This window comes from Colletes latitarsis, chromosome 1, assembly GCF_051014445.1.
Source record: "Colletes latitarsis isolate SP2378_abdomen chromosome 1, iyColLati1, whole genome shotgun sequence".
Classification (NCBI taxonomy): domain Eukaryota; kingdom Metazoa; phylum Arthropoda; class Insecta; order Hymenoptera; family Colletidae; genus Colletes; species Colletes latitarsis.
The window spans coordinates 40,539,675-40,554,122 of NC_135134.1; the positions used below are offsets into that span (position 1 = coordinate 40,539,675).

Consider the following 14,448-nt stretch of genomic DNA (forward strand, 5'->3'; position numbering starts at 1 on the left):
CCCATTAAAATTTTTCCCAAGGATGGCCGAACACCCTGTTTACGTATCGATCATTCATTCGTTCATACGTATGATTCAACAACTATTTAGATATCTTTCTGACTAATTTCACTTCTTAATCGTTCTGTGGGGAATCTATTACTAGAATGATCTAGACGCAAACATCACTCTAGACATATCGCGCACAAACACAACACTTAACAAATTCTATAATTTTCGAATGTCTAACTGGTACTTCCATTACTCATAGCTTTTTCACACAATTTGTTATGTAATAATTATTTTTATCTTTGTAAAAATATTATTAGATACGAATTAAATATGCGTTGGAAAGTCAAAAAACTAATTTGTTTATCGAAGGAAGTTTCATTTATTTTGTTTAGAATCTGTCTTGATATAAATACCAGCGACTAAGAGTGTATTTATAAAATTATTCCATGTTTAAGATGTCGTTATCCGTTCATAGGGTGAAAATTGTTAAAAGACTGCGAAAAAAGCATTTATAGCAGTCGCGTACCCTATGCACGATGTATTCTCAAGTTTTACACATAGAAACGCGCGACACTTCGTTTGCAATTAAAGAATGCAGGACCGGTTTTCCAAGTCCAACTATACTTCTAACAGAACGGTGACTCATGCCGTTCAATGTACAAAATGCTGAAATCAAAACTGTCCTGCCTTGTATTCGCAAACGCAGAGTCACTTTATATTTAAAAACCAAACTTTACTTATTCGTATAAAATTTTGCTATCAGCATTAGATGAAACTTTTTGCATTTTTCGTTACTATTTTTTCGAACTATTAGCAGAGTAAATCGAGACACATTTACGTTCATTACAACATCAAACATTCATCATACGTTTATCCATAAACACATCACTGGTAATTTGTATTAGTTATTGAATATTAAGTTTCAGCCGGTAATTATACATTATTTTACTAAAATTAATGGCGACGTGATGTTCATTTGACGTACCTCGAAATCGATCAAATAAATTTATTTATAGAAATACGTAAAACAATTAAATTGATTAATTGCTTTGGGTCTGGGTATCTGGAGCAGAGGTCGGCAACTTTTTAACGACACGTGCCACGTTGGAATATTAAGGTTCGCAAGGGGGCTACAATAAGGATTGTTAGTTACACGAATTAGTAAAAAATTAAGGTGACATTAACACTAGAACTATCAAGCCTGTTTAAATTCGTTTTAATACACTTTCTAATTAAAAATAAATACTTTATTCTATATAGAAATATGGTTTTATCCGAAACAATTTAGAAAACAGTATATCTCAAAGGCAATAACATTTTTCACATCAACCTGAATGGTAATTCCTATTATGCTAGAAGATTAATATCAGGTCAGTGCATAAGTTCGTGCGCATTTGTGTTACTGCTTGCATAATAAGTCTGTATTGCTTATGTTGTGAGTCATTTCTTTGTTCTTTTTTTTTTTTTTGGTTAGTCTATTCTATTTGATATAACCAATATGGTTCCAGAGTTAGTAGAAATGAATATTGTGATTTATTTTTTCGGCGTAGAAAGTGTTTACTGTCTTCAAATACAAAGCTTCGACTTTCTTATATTCCTGTTATCAGATTCATAACTGTATCTCAAAATGAATAACAGTCCTCGATATTACTAACTTCTCGTGTATACGTTTCCGTGTGATACTGCAAGATTCTTTTCTTTTCAAAAAGAGAAACAAGTCTGAATAGTAATGTCTGTATTTCGAATAATTAATTTAATTAGTCGATTAGTATTAATTTTCGAATTAATAACCTGTTGGAAGATTTATTTCGGTTTTGCAATCGAAACGTTGGAAGATACTTGTAGCGTTTATGGTTTTCGGTCGTTGGTTTTATTTCATACGGTTCGCGGCTCTCTTGTAACCATTTCGAACCAGGCTGAAGTTGGAAATGGCCAAATTTGCATTTATACAAATTGTGCTCGAGTATCAAGTTAACAGATTGGATTACTTTGCCAGCAATAAAAGTCATTAAACTCGTCGTTTGATTAATAATTGCATTGAACTGCACGGTTCTTCAGGGAAACGGAGTATATTCCGATACAAAGACGAAACGATTTCAATAATTCATGGTTATTTGCGACCATAGAAATAGGTTCGTTCGATCAATCATCGTAACAGTGTTCCAGATGTACGTTATTCCGGAACATAATTCTCTCTGGACGAAATTTCAAATACTATTGTTATTATCGTTATTGAAAATATGCACGTGTTCCCACTTACGTCACTGTGATATTAATACTATTTCATATATTGACACTTTGTTTAGAAATATAAATTATATGGTATAATTTGTATTAAAAATAATTTATATTATTACCACCTATCAAATAACAATTTATTTTTCATTTTTGTGTATTCTTCATAAAATATTCGTCTTATTATTTATATTTTCATCGTTTCATTAATTTTGTACATACGATGAAAAAGACTAAAAAATGTAATTAAAAATGTTTCATATTTTGCTTTTCAAAAGTTAAATCTATTATTGTAATATTTGTATATACGAATTAATATTAATATTATTATTAATAGAAACGTTCGACTATTATTAAAATTAGATATGGTTCATGCACCAGATTGTTGATTGCTATTTTCTTAAATGCACCAAATGTATAATTAAATATTTAGCTTTTTATTTATATTAGATATTAAATGGTCAGTTTGAGAATGAAGTCATTACCGTGGTCTCTCGACAAATTCAATCCATTCATAAATCAAATTTCAATAATAACATCATATGCATCGAATAATATTTTCGTCGCGAAATAAGTGAGCCATTGATTTCGCGCGTGTCATAACACTGGATCGGAAATCCCATGAAGGATCGCTGGTCCATTCCAAACACGGCTTTGCGTCGAGACTTTCTTTGCCTCTGGATTAGGGACGAAATTTTATACGAACAGAAAATAACGAATAAAAGCATCCACGAATGCAGTGGATAAATTGTTTCCAAAGACTCAACGCGTCTTCATAAATAAATATGTATCACTTCGATAACTAAATCTTTATGAATAATTTTTCTTTAGTTACAGGTGTTACGAAAGTTGATTAAAATGTTTGTCTCGATACAACTCAATCCCTCCAAGAATTGATCTTTCTATCGTCGTATAATACTGTTTGGGTAACAATATACAAAACTATTTTTATGAAACATTCATAAAAATAGTGATATCTAGTATGGATGAAATATATCTTTTTAGTGTTGGTAAATTTTACGGGGATTAAATACTTTGGCAAAAAGGTATCTAAAGTTGAAGTTTAGTTTCGAGTTTTTACGCGAGCAGTATTGCAGGGGAAAAAGATCTGTCCTGGAAGGAAATGCGACTCGTATTGGGTCAGACGTTTTAGTCAGCTTTCGTGAAGCCTATGACGAAGCAGAAATTACTCGACACTGTACACATTCTCCTTACTCATGTTATCCAGAGATGGACAGAATTTTATTTGAATAGTAGATTACAAGCAGAAACGTCGTGTTCGGTTGCAACATTTAATTCTTGCATTGTGGAATATAATTTATATTTTTTATTGATAAATAACGAATGAAAATTTATTATAATTGTGTCCATCTCTGATGCTATTATATTCCCCTTAAGGAAGATTAAGGGACTTTGTGAGTGTTACCTGTTTTTTAAAACTATTCAAATATATACAAATTGACAGAAATGTTTATATTATTCAACACAATGTTTCCGCTAGTTATCTGTATAAATTTGAGGAAATTGCGGTTGAAGGTACCTCTCGTTTATCAATTTATGTAATTCATGAATTTCGCGATGCTTCCGGTGAATTGTTTTGCTGGTCAGCTATCGCCAACTGTTATCTTAGATATTTCGGATGTTTATTCATAACTTTCTGTTTCTATTACGTGTTCTTTCCTTTTTTGTGTATATGTTTAGCGTCGCGTAAAATTCGCATACGTGGTTATTAGCGACGATGGTGCAACAATTTATTATACAAAAGGGTACAACATAGATCAAATACTAATGAGAAATATCAGTTTATTAACGCATTAAATTAATCACATATTACGTTACTAGGAGAATTGACATTACGGGTGGAAAGGGGTTGAATGACAGAAAAAAAACGAGAATTGAATTTCACCCTCGCATAATCTCTCGACGTACGCAAGAACCGATCCGACTGAAACGCCTAACCCTTCAGGCTGCGTGAGTCTACGATATTTTTTCGTGGTAGTTGCGTAATCGTCGACCGATTTATCAGGGTTTTCGGATGCAAAGGGTTACGCGACCTGAATCCATAAAAGGGCCACAGGAAAGGGAAAGGAGATCGAGAAAGGTTCGCGTGCGAAGGTTTTTGAAACGCGTCGGAGTCGAAGCATGCGAGAGAACGAGGCAAGTTTTCGAACGGCACGCACACGTGCGCACGCCACATGCGCAGACCGAATGCGCAGACCGCATGCGCCGCGCACGCATATCTGTCCCTGAAACGCTTCCAGCTTAGGTTTGAATTTGGCCAGCGTGTCACGTTCACTGCTGGTATATCGACGGCTTTCACTCGCCGGTTTGATTCACTTTCAAAATTGAAGAGGCTCGCCGCTATTTAACCTAACTCGATTTCGCAGGAAATGCGTTTAACGACGGGTCTCTCTCCCTTCCTCGTGGTCGGCGCTTTTAACCTTTCACTTTTTACGCCGGTTAAGTGGTCGCGGCTCGATTTTTGCCGCGCTCCACTTCTTTTTTTTTCTTTCTTCTTTCTGCACGAAATAAATCCGCGATTAAGAAACGCACGACGCGCGGCGCAACGAGACTAGGCCTCTATCGTTAACGACCATTGGCTACGTAAGGTACGACGAGATTATTTGTACACGCGTAACGACGTCTATGAACGGGTTCGCGTAGTTGCACAATCCTCGAGAAAGATTCCACGTGTTTTTATCGCGGTGAAAGCAGATCTTAGATAGAATCTGGCATTCCATCGAAGAAGAAATTTGTACGAAATTGGTCGATGCGCGTTCGAAGAAACACCAGTACTCTTTGTTACAACTTCTCGTTAAATTTCTCTTCTATTATTTATATTTTTTTATTTTACTTTTTAACGCGTTTAATCCTATTTTCCAACGTCTACGTTTTCATTGTCGCGTGAAAATAGTTTAGAATTTTTATTTCCCGTCTATAGAAGCACGTTAACCTCTATACATAAATTATCTGATTTTCATTTCGCGAAATGACAATGCATAATTATGCAAATGCACGTTACATAAGCGCCAAGTCTTTAGAACGAACCGAGGTTTGAACATTATTGTCAATTATGGGATATGCATTATTTAAAACTGACACCGATATTCCTGTTTTTTTATTTTTACAACTGTCCGGGCAAACAATATTAGAATATCTGCGGTATGCTGGCGAAAAGAAATCTTGTAATACTGGTCGTTGTATAAACGTAATAATTATCAGTCATCGGCCACGACTATCAGTTTCAACTATAAAATTATGGCGAGCTTATTAGCATACTTTCTCCCGGTGAAGCAATCGGAGGTCGAAGAGAGAATGAACGTGTACTCGGTCTTAATTGAAGTTGCAATTGTCAGTGGGAAGTGAAATTTTCTTTAGTTAGAACAGCTCGACCAACGGAGATCGAAATTACCTGGCTTCACAGCCTCTTATGCAAGTTATAACTTTATTTACTGTAGGTATTTTCTGCCATCCTACTAACGGTATTAAGAAAATAGTCATTTACACCAAATTCGCGATTTTGGTGTTGTGAAATTCATTATTGTGAATGCACATAGTCGCGATCGCCTAGAAAATGAAATCACTTGGACCTTTGCCCCGTTTTTCTTGCAATAATTTGCTCGCTGGTTAATGAAGAAGGCGTGGTTTGAACGACTGACATGATCGATCGTAAACTTGTACATTTGTCAAAGAGACCGGCACACCAACTTTGATAGATGATACTTGTTGGAGGTAATTTCTTGTTGAAATACGTAAATCAGTCGACGGTAGAATATCATTTACAGTGCCAACACATCGAACATAGAAAATGTCACGAAACCATCGCGTTTGTGTCACGGTATTTCACAGTTAGGATTTGTCTTTGCTGAGCTGAGTGTATGCAAATATCCATGTACAAACATCCTAAATACAACGAATATTTCTTGGCTATATTATAACATTGTCTAATGTTCGTCTCAGCTATTCAATACACATTATAAATTACACTTATTCATTGAAGGAAATAATGAAATTATTCTTCGTTCTATACAGGGTGGTCCACACAACATGTGTACTTCTATAACTTCCAAAGTATGCGTTGCTCAAAAAAAAAAAATTTGTATAAAAAAGTTGCATGGTTTGAAGGGGTACACTATGCAGTGCATTTATCTTTTGAAGGACAACTTTCGTTTTTTAAACTAATTACTATACTTTTTATATAAAAATATAGAAGAATATTAAATTCTGAGTGAAGAAGTGTTGATCTGTATTAGTCTTTAGTCTAAGAACTGATGAGTAATTTCACTTTATTTCTTGATAATTTTCACTGTTGTGCTGAAATCTGTGATAAGGTTGAGTCTCCAATTTGATATCACGCGAAGAAAATTTTCAAAAACTAAAGTGAAATTACTCGTTAGCTATTTGGTTCAGAGCTAATACAGATTAACACATTTTTACTCAGAACTTGATATTTTTTCATATTTTGGTACAAAAAGTATAGAAATTCTATTTAAAAAAACAAAGTTGACCTCCTCAAACTTTGCAACTCTTTTATATAAAAGTTTTTTGAGCAACGCATACTTTGCGTGGACCACCCTGTATGCAGGGTGTTTGGCCACCCCTGAGAAAAATTTTAATGGGAGATTCTAGAGGCCAAAATAAGACGAAAATCAAGAATACCAATTGGTTGATGGAAGCTTTGTTAAAAAGTTATTAACAATTAAATTCAGAAATTCCAAATCGTTTTCGAAAAATTATTTTCGGTTGCAGGGGGCAATTACAATCATTTTTGGTGAATACACATACCCCCGAAATCCTATCCACTTTCGAGAAAAAAAAGGGATGTGCTGAAATTTTTCGGCGAAAAAAAAATTTTTCAAATCGTTCTAAAAAAATTATATTCGGTTGTGGGGGTCAATTACGATAATTTTTGGTCATTACACATACCCCCGAATTCCTACGCATTTTCGAGAAAAAAATTCCTTACCGAAAAGCTAATTTCAGGCCAGAAATCGTTCCCCGAAATTTCATGCGTGTTTTTAAAACACCATAACTCCTGAACGGATTGGACGATTTTGATGTTTAAAAAAGCAAACTACGCGTATTTTGATGTAGAATATGTAGAAATTATAAAAATATTGAAAAAGTTGTTCCTTCACCCCGCAAAATGAGAAAAACCCCATAAATATGGTTCAATTTTCAAACAGCCATAACTCCTGCAATAGTGAATATATTTCAATGAAACTTTTTTCTGAAATAGAGCTCATGGGTACCTACAAGAAAGTATTAGACAACTTTTCTATAGGGCGTCAAACAAAATTACTAAAAATAAAAAACAGATTTTTAAGAAAAATCGACAAGGGTGCCTAAATTTTTCCACGAAATTGAAAAGTTTCAAATCGTTCTGGAAAAATTATTTTCGGTTGCGGGAATCAATTACAATAATTTTTGTTGAATATACATACTCCCGAAATCTTGCGCATTTTCGAGAAAAAAAATTCAGTATGGGCGGAACTTTAAACGTTAATAACTTTTTAACGAAGCCTCCATCAACAAATTGGTATTCTTAATTTTCGTCTTATTTTGGCCTCTAGAATCCCCCATTAAAATTTTTTCCAGGGGTAACCGAACACCCTGTATACAATTTATACATTTATTAAAAATGGAACAATTGTTGGATTTCCTAAAATATTTTATAAATATTTATATTTTAGGTATAATTCAGAATTTTCTTTTCCAATGTGTAATTAATTATACAGAGACACATTCCACTAATTTATATTCAAGAAAGGAGATTAATTATGCACACAGGTTGATTCGTTACTTACAAAACGAATGCTATCGTTTCTTAACAATGAGATAAAAGTAATTAAGAAATAATGATATTCCGGATCGTCCGAGAGGCGATTGCTGATAAATAGACCTACACGCCTCAACTCTCAGCCGTTGATGCCAACGAGTTAACAGTTGTATTAAAAATATAATTGCACAGAGAAGTTTGCACGCGATTGTACATTGGGCAAGAAGCATTCGACGTGGAAAGAGTTCGTTGATCGATTCTAACGATTGTACGTATCGTCCAATTAATGTTTTTGATACTTTGTATTGCGTAACGAGCGAAATAAACACGAATAAGAAAATGGACGCGAATTTTGCGTTTCATCCAGTCACGATGCACGAACAAACGAGCGTTAGGCTTCTTCGTTACGTTAATTTGTAGACGTCCAAAAAGAACGCTAGAAACTGTATTCTCTTGCTCGGCGAAAAGATTAATCTGAAATTCCTCTTACTTTGCCAATTAACGTCGACAGATGCTTGCCTTATCGGACAATGTTTCATCGAAACGGAATCTGTTTAATTCCTGACGCGGATTCTTCACTGAAAGACTGCTCCGTCAGCGATTTTCAACGAGAAAAAGCATCACCGGTTTTACACGTTCTGTTGAACGCGATAATTCGCGTTGCACGTTGTGATACGTTATTACGTAGAGTTTAATTATTCAAACGGTACCGTATTACTAAGTTTATACCAGTCGCTTAACTATTTCTTGAATGGATAACTTTAGTCGTTAAGATTCCAGCGTTTGTAAATCAGTCGCGGCGGAACATTTATCACGTTTTTAATCCTGGGAATATTGTTCTGATATTTCGATTCAGATATTGGGAGAAAAGAGGAATTTTTATTAACGTCTCGTTATTATATTTTAGTCGTTTATAATGAAAATATCACAATTTATATAACGATATAATTAAAATTGCAAAACATGCTTGAAAAATTAACAATATTAATAAATAAAGGAATTTACAAATAAGAAAAGGCAAAAATTAAATCAAGAACTTGGTAATGGGGTACCAAGTAATAAAATTGAGATTTGGGTCAAAGTGGACCCGGATTATTCTTCTCGAATAAATTTCATCCTTCGCTTTTATTAATACTGAAGAATGTCTGCTTCTAGTGTAAATGCAGCTGCTGAATTTTTCCATTCGCCATTCCACTAATGCAAAAGTTTGCATTTACAATATTGTTCACGGTCGCTGAAAGTTATTTATAAAGTTAACATGTCTATTTATCCGCAGAATGTTCAAGGATTTAAATACCACTGTTGGTAAAGATTAATTGCGCAATGTATGTTTGACTATTGAGTGGAATCTCTGTGACTTGTTTGGCTGGCGATCGATTCTTTTCCATAGACATCAGAATCTGAATATGTTCTTGATATTAACATCGATTTCCTCCCGGTTGCTTAATTTCCATAAGTTGGACGTGGGTGTTTGTTGCGGCTGATTGGTAGCTCGATGTATTCCGAGGGTGTGTCAAACTTTGTACGGGAAAGTTTTCTAATTTTCCATGAGCGTATCGTCCAGGGATTCCTGGAAATCGGTCTGCAACCAGAAACAGTTGGAACAACTCATGGTCAGGTTTAAGTAAATGGGATGTACACCTGCCCACGAACTTCAGTTTGCAATGTTCATTGACAAATAATTTTCAAGGTCTCATTTAAGGGGGTCTACTAATATGAAATGCATTTTTTCTAAGTTCTTTGGGAATTTTTTGCAAAAATTGTCATAACACTTTTGCAATTCGCAAGATTACAATTTATAATTTTTTGGGTTAAAAAAATCCTCTCAATCGTAGTCAAACATAGTTTCTTTTAAAAAAGGTTACTCCACTGTGCCCATAATGGCAACCATTTTGTGTTTGAATAACATTCTGCAATTATTTGGGCTAAAAAAAGGCAAAATTGGTGGTGTTGGATCCTCTCAATCATAGTCAAACATAGTTTCTTTTATAAAAGGTTATTCCACTGTGTCCATAATGGCGACCATTTTGTGTTTGATTAACATTCTGCAATTTTTGAAGCTAAAAAAAGTCAAAATTGGTGGTGTTGGATACTCTCAATCATAGTCAAACATAGTTTCTTTTATAAAAGGTTATTCCAAAGTGTCCATGGTGGCAACCATTTTGTGTTTGAATAATATTCTGCAATTTTGGGAGCTAAAAACAGTCAAAATTGATGGTTCTGGATCCTCTGAAACATAGTCAAACATAGTTTCCTTTGAAAAAGATTATTCCACAGTGTCCATGGTGGCAACCATTTTGTGTTTGAATAACATTCTGCAATTTTTGAAGCTAAAAAAAGTCAAAATTGGTGATGCTGGATCCTCTCAATCATAGTCAAACATAGTTTCTTTTAAAAAAGGTTACTCCACTGTGCCCATAATGGCAACCATTTTGTGTTTGAATAACATTCTGCAGTTATTTGGGCTAAAAAAAGTCAAAATTGGTGGTGTTGGATCCTCTCAATCATAGTCAAACATAGTTTCTTTTAAAGAAGATTATTCCACGATGCCCACGATAGCGACCATTTTGTTCGAAGTGAGATGTAAGATTCTTAAGTAGTATAAAATTGATTAGCAGATACTAGAACACTAAGAAAAACTCGATAAGTAAAAAAATAGTCCATTACGAATAATTTTATTATACGTTTAAACATTATCGAACGAGCTCTAGATCGTTCTCGATCTCGCTGTAAGTAGTTTTATCGTTGAAGTCACTAATCTCGACCGATCAAAGTTTACAGATACTCTCTCTGGTTGTTGTTTCGCGAATGTAGCCGATTATCTCCAAGTCCGATCACACGATCCTCGTAATAGATAATTTTAGATTTTGTAACGGTTTTCTCTGCTATGATCGATGATAAATGATCTTATCTGTGAATATCTCTTACCGGTCGTAACGCCGCATAATTATTCACGTACAGGATCACTCGAATGTTCCAATAGTATAGCAGTTTCAATGAATGATCACCGTCCAACTGCACCAATGTTTCTTATTAGCTTTGCTCATTTTCATGCTTCCAACGAACCCGTCGCTGTTGCGTCGTGCATCTGTATATACTCTTCCATCGACTACGACACGATGTTTGACCATTAAAGGGGTCTCAACCGTACCATTTCGATTTTAACGATATTTTGCAGGATGATAGAATACACGTTTCTAACGATACTCGTGAAATATTAACCGTAGTCTGTTGATAGTTTAAAGTCACGACGGCGAAGCGACGTGCATGGCTTGATTCGATCGCTGAATTCGTCACATCGTTGCTGTAACTACGAATAATATTACACACATCATTGGAAGCATGTTTAGCGGTGTGTTCTACAAGGAAAACTGAGACTAAAGTGTTATATAACAAAAAATCCATAAATGCTTTGTTAAGAAGTTATAGGAAAAATATGAACCGTGAAACTCGGTTGAGATTCAGAACATTAAAATAAAAAACAAATGTATAATGAAATAAAATCAATCTTTTTTAAGCATTTGATATTTCGTTGCAATTTACTGAACATAAACTTAAGCAGTAGTTCAAAATGTTATGACAAAAAAATGTTATTAATTCCACGTTAAAAATATTTTTTCGTGCCTCGACTAGGAGTTGCTCTCTTTAAACAAAATTTTAGTAAATTTGTTTGTTTAGTGAATAGAAAAACATGACATTTCATAGTTTTGTCATAACTTCTTAACAAAGCATTTATGAATTTTTTGTTATATAACACTTTAGTGTAATTTTTACTTGTAGAACACCCTGTATATTTACTCACCTATACTTAGACTTGGCAGATTTATAATAATAATAACGATATGTATCATTACCATTATTTACAACTATATTATAGAGTCGAGCATAGAAATTACAGGTTTCTAAAAACTTAAGCGAAAATAGTCATAATTATACAAGGTTTCTAAAAAGGTTGGAACCAAACCACGTATTATCGAAATTAAATAAATAATAAAAATTCATATAAACTTACGTTCGAAAATGCTTTATTGAAAAGATCCAACTTTTTAAAAATACTTATGATTTATTGTTGTAGTTATAAGAAATGTTCGATCAGGAATGAATTCAAAATGCATTTACTATTATTTGCAGTAACACCTAGTATAAGTTTGATCTCAACCTTTTTGGACACTCGATACATTAACAATCAGGAATAATACATATTATTCATTTTAATAGCTACGAAGCTTCAAAATTATATTTTAAAACCAATATGTCCGATCAAGAATGAATTCAAAATGCATTTACTATTATTTGCAGTAACACCTAGTATAAGTTTGATCTCAACCTTTTTGGACACTCGTTATATTAACAATCAAGAATAATACATATTATTCATTTTAATAGCTACGAAGCTTCAAAATTATATTTTAAAACCAATATGTTCGATCAGGAATGAATTCAAAATGCATTTACTATTATTTGCAGTAACACCTAGTATAAATTTGATCTCAACCTTTTTGAACACTCGATACATTAACAGTCAGGAATAATATATATTATTAATTTTAGTAGCTACGAAGCTTCAGAATTATATTTTAAAAAGTCAATATTAAATACTTAAATACTTCCTTATAAAAATTTACTTATAAAAACAGATATTTTTTATAGAAAAACAGATAATATTACAGATTTAGAAATTACTGGAATATTCACACAATTCTGACGCTCGAATTTAATCGAGTAACAGCGAAACAATTTCGCGAAATCGAACGCTATAGTATTAAAATAAAACGCGTAAGAATTTATTACGTCCACTCTTCGTGTCGCTTATCATTTCTCTGCGCGCGTCGATAATTTCGCGACTCGGTTGTGCTTCCCCGAAACGGGTAAACGTTGGTCGCGAGAGCGAAAAGCATCGACGTATTTATAACCCTCGATGTTTAATTGCCGTCTGAAAAGCAGAACGTATATGAAAGCCAAGCGCACGGATATAAATCCTCTTCACCGTCGACCCTGAAAAATTGTCCCCGACATATTCACCAACACCGACAACCCCGCGCGAGCGATAAGGGAAGGCACGTGTTGTGTGAACCTGAACTCGGCATGATGGCTCGAACGGCGAAAGGATAGAAAAGGGTTGTATAGGTGTGTATGCGCCGGAGTCACGGGAACTCTGGTCGATGCTCGTGGGCGTAGAACAGTTTACAACTGCATATCCAAGCTAGGGAAGTGTGTTACTACTCGAGCGTAACCGAGAGACCTCGACCAATTTAAATGCGCGATCGCCTTCTACGGACCTTCATCGACCCGGTCAAACGCGAAGGGATTATCCTTCGACGAATCGCTTTAATCGACCCCTGAAAAAGACTTCGATTTTTTTTTTTTTTTTTTGATGAAAGATCGGGGAAAAAGGTTTGTAATCTCTAAACTACAATGGTGCCTCGATGTTGTTCGCGGAGTCATCCCCATTAAGGGGTAAGATCACTGTAAACACCTGAAATAAAGCGTTTTTTTTTTGGATGGATGGAAAAGTAAGAGGATAATCATATTCAAGAATGTTATTAACCATGTCGTTAAGTGTTAAAAAAGAAATATTTATTCAAAAATAGTGCAAAATGACGACGCTGGAGTAACGCAGTGTAACTGACGCAAATTTGTATCTGGAAAAAACAAAAAATTTTCTCTTAATCTAGATGAGTATCCGTCTTATGTAAATGGTAGAAAAACGACATCAATTAGAGGATCGAATGAGATAGCGTATGAATATTGTGCAATTGCTCGCATGCTCAGAAATGAAAACACAGGAATCGAATCAATATCACATTTATTTCTGCGAATGAAAACACTATCCTGTCGTCCATTTTGAAAGTTAATGCGCAAAGAAGATTTTTACTTTCAAAATTATCATGTAAAATCTAGCACCGTATTTGTTTCAAATTCAAAAGATGCCCAGGTTCAAAACAATTAAACCACGCAAAAGTATTAGTATTAAAATAAAATCAAGATAAGGTAACGGAAAACCATGTAAAATGAAATATAAAGCTTATAAAAAAGGACGACTCACGCGCCCTCTTTGAATACATCACGAACACCACCAAGCGGTCGCTCAGAAAAACATCCTATAATATCTGTTTTTTAAAATTCTTAATGTAGGCAAATATGAATAATTTAAACGTGTCTTTTCATTCATACGTTGGTCATCGATCGTAGAATCGTAATTTTATTGTATTATTTTAGACCTATTTAATGGTAGAATGAAATTGCGTTTCGTTTATACCGAGCATTTTATGTCTCTTTTAACGACGTCTTACAAAAAGTTTCGAAACCATTGGCGTAACTGGTTCCGCGGCGCGGGACACTTGAAATCGATACACATATCGTACGATTTTCTTCCGTGTAACATGCAAATTCGAAAATAACATACATCATGCAAGGAAAGCAATGAAATTCATACTGGCGTG

General features: G+C 34.3%; 1 protein-coding gene across 10 annotated transcripts in view; it reads left to right on the plus strand.

Annotated features, from left to right (window-relative positions):
* The window catches only part of LOC143345172 (uncharacterized), a 219,313-nt gene that overhangs the window by 105,113 nt on the left and 99,752 nt on the right, over nucleotides 1-14,448 (plus strand). The gene's annotated exons all lie outside the window — the stretch shown is intronic.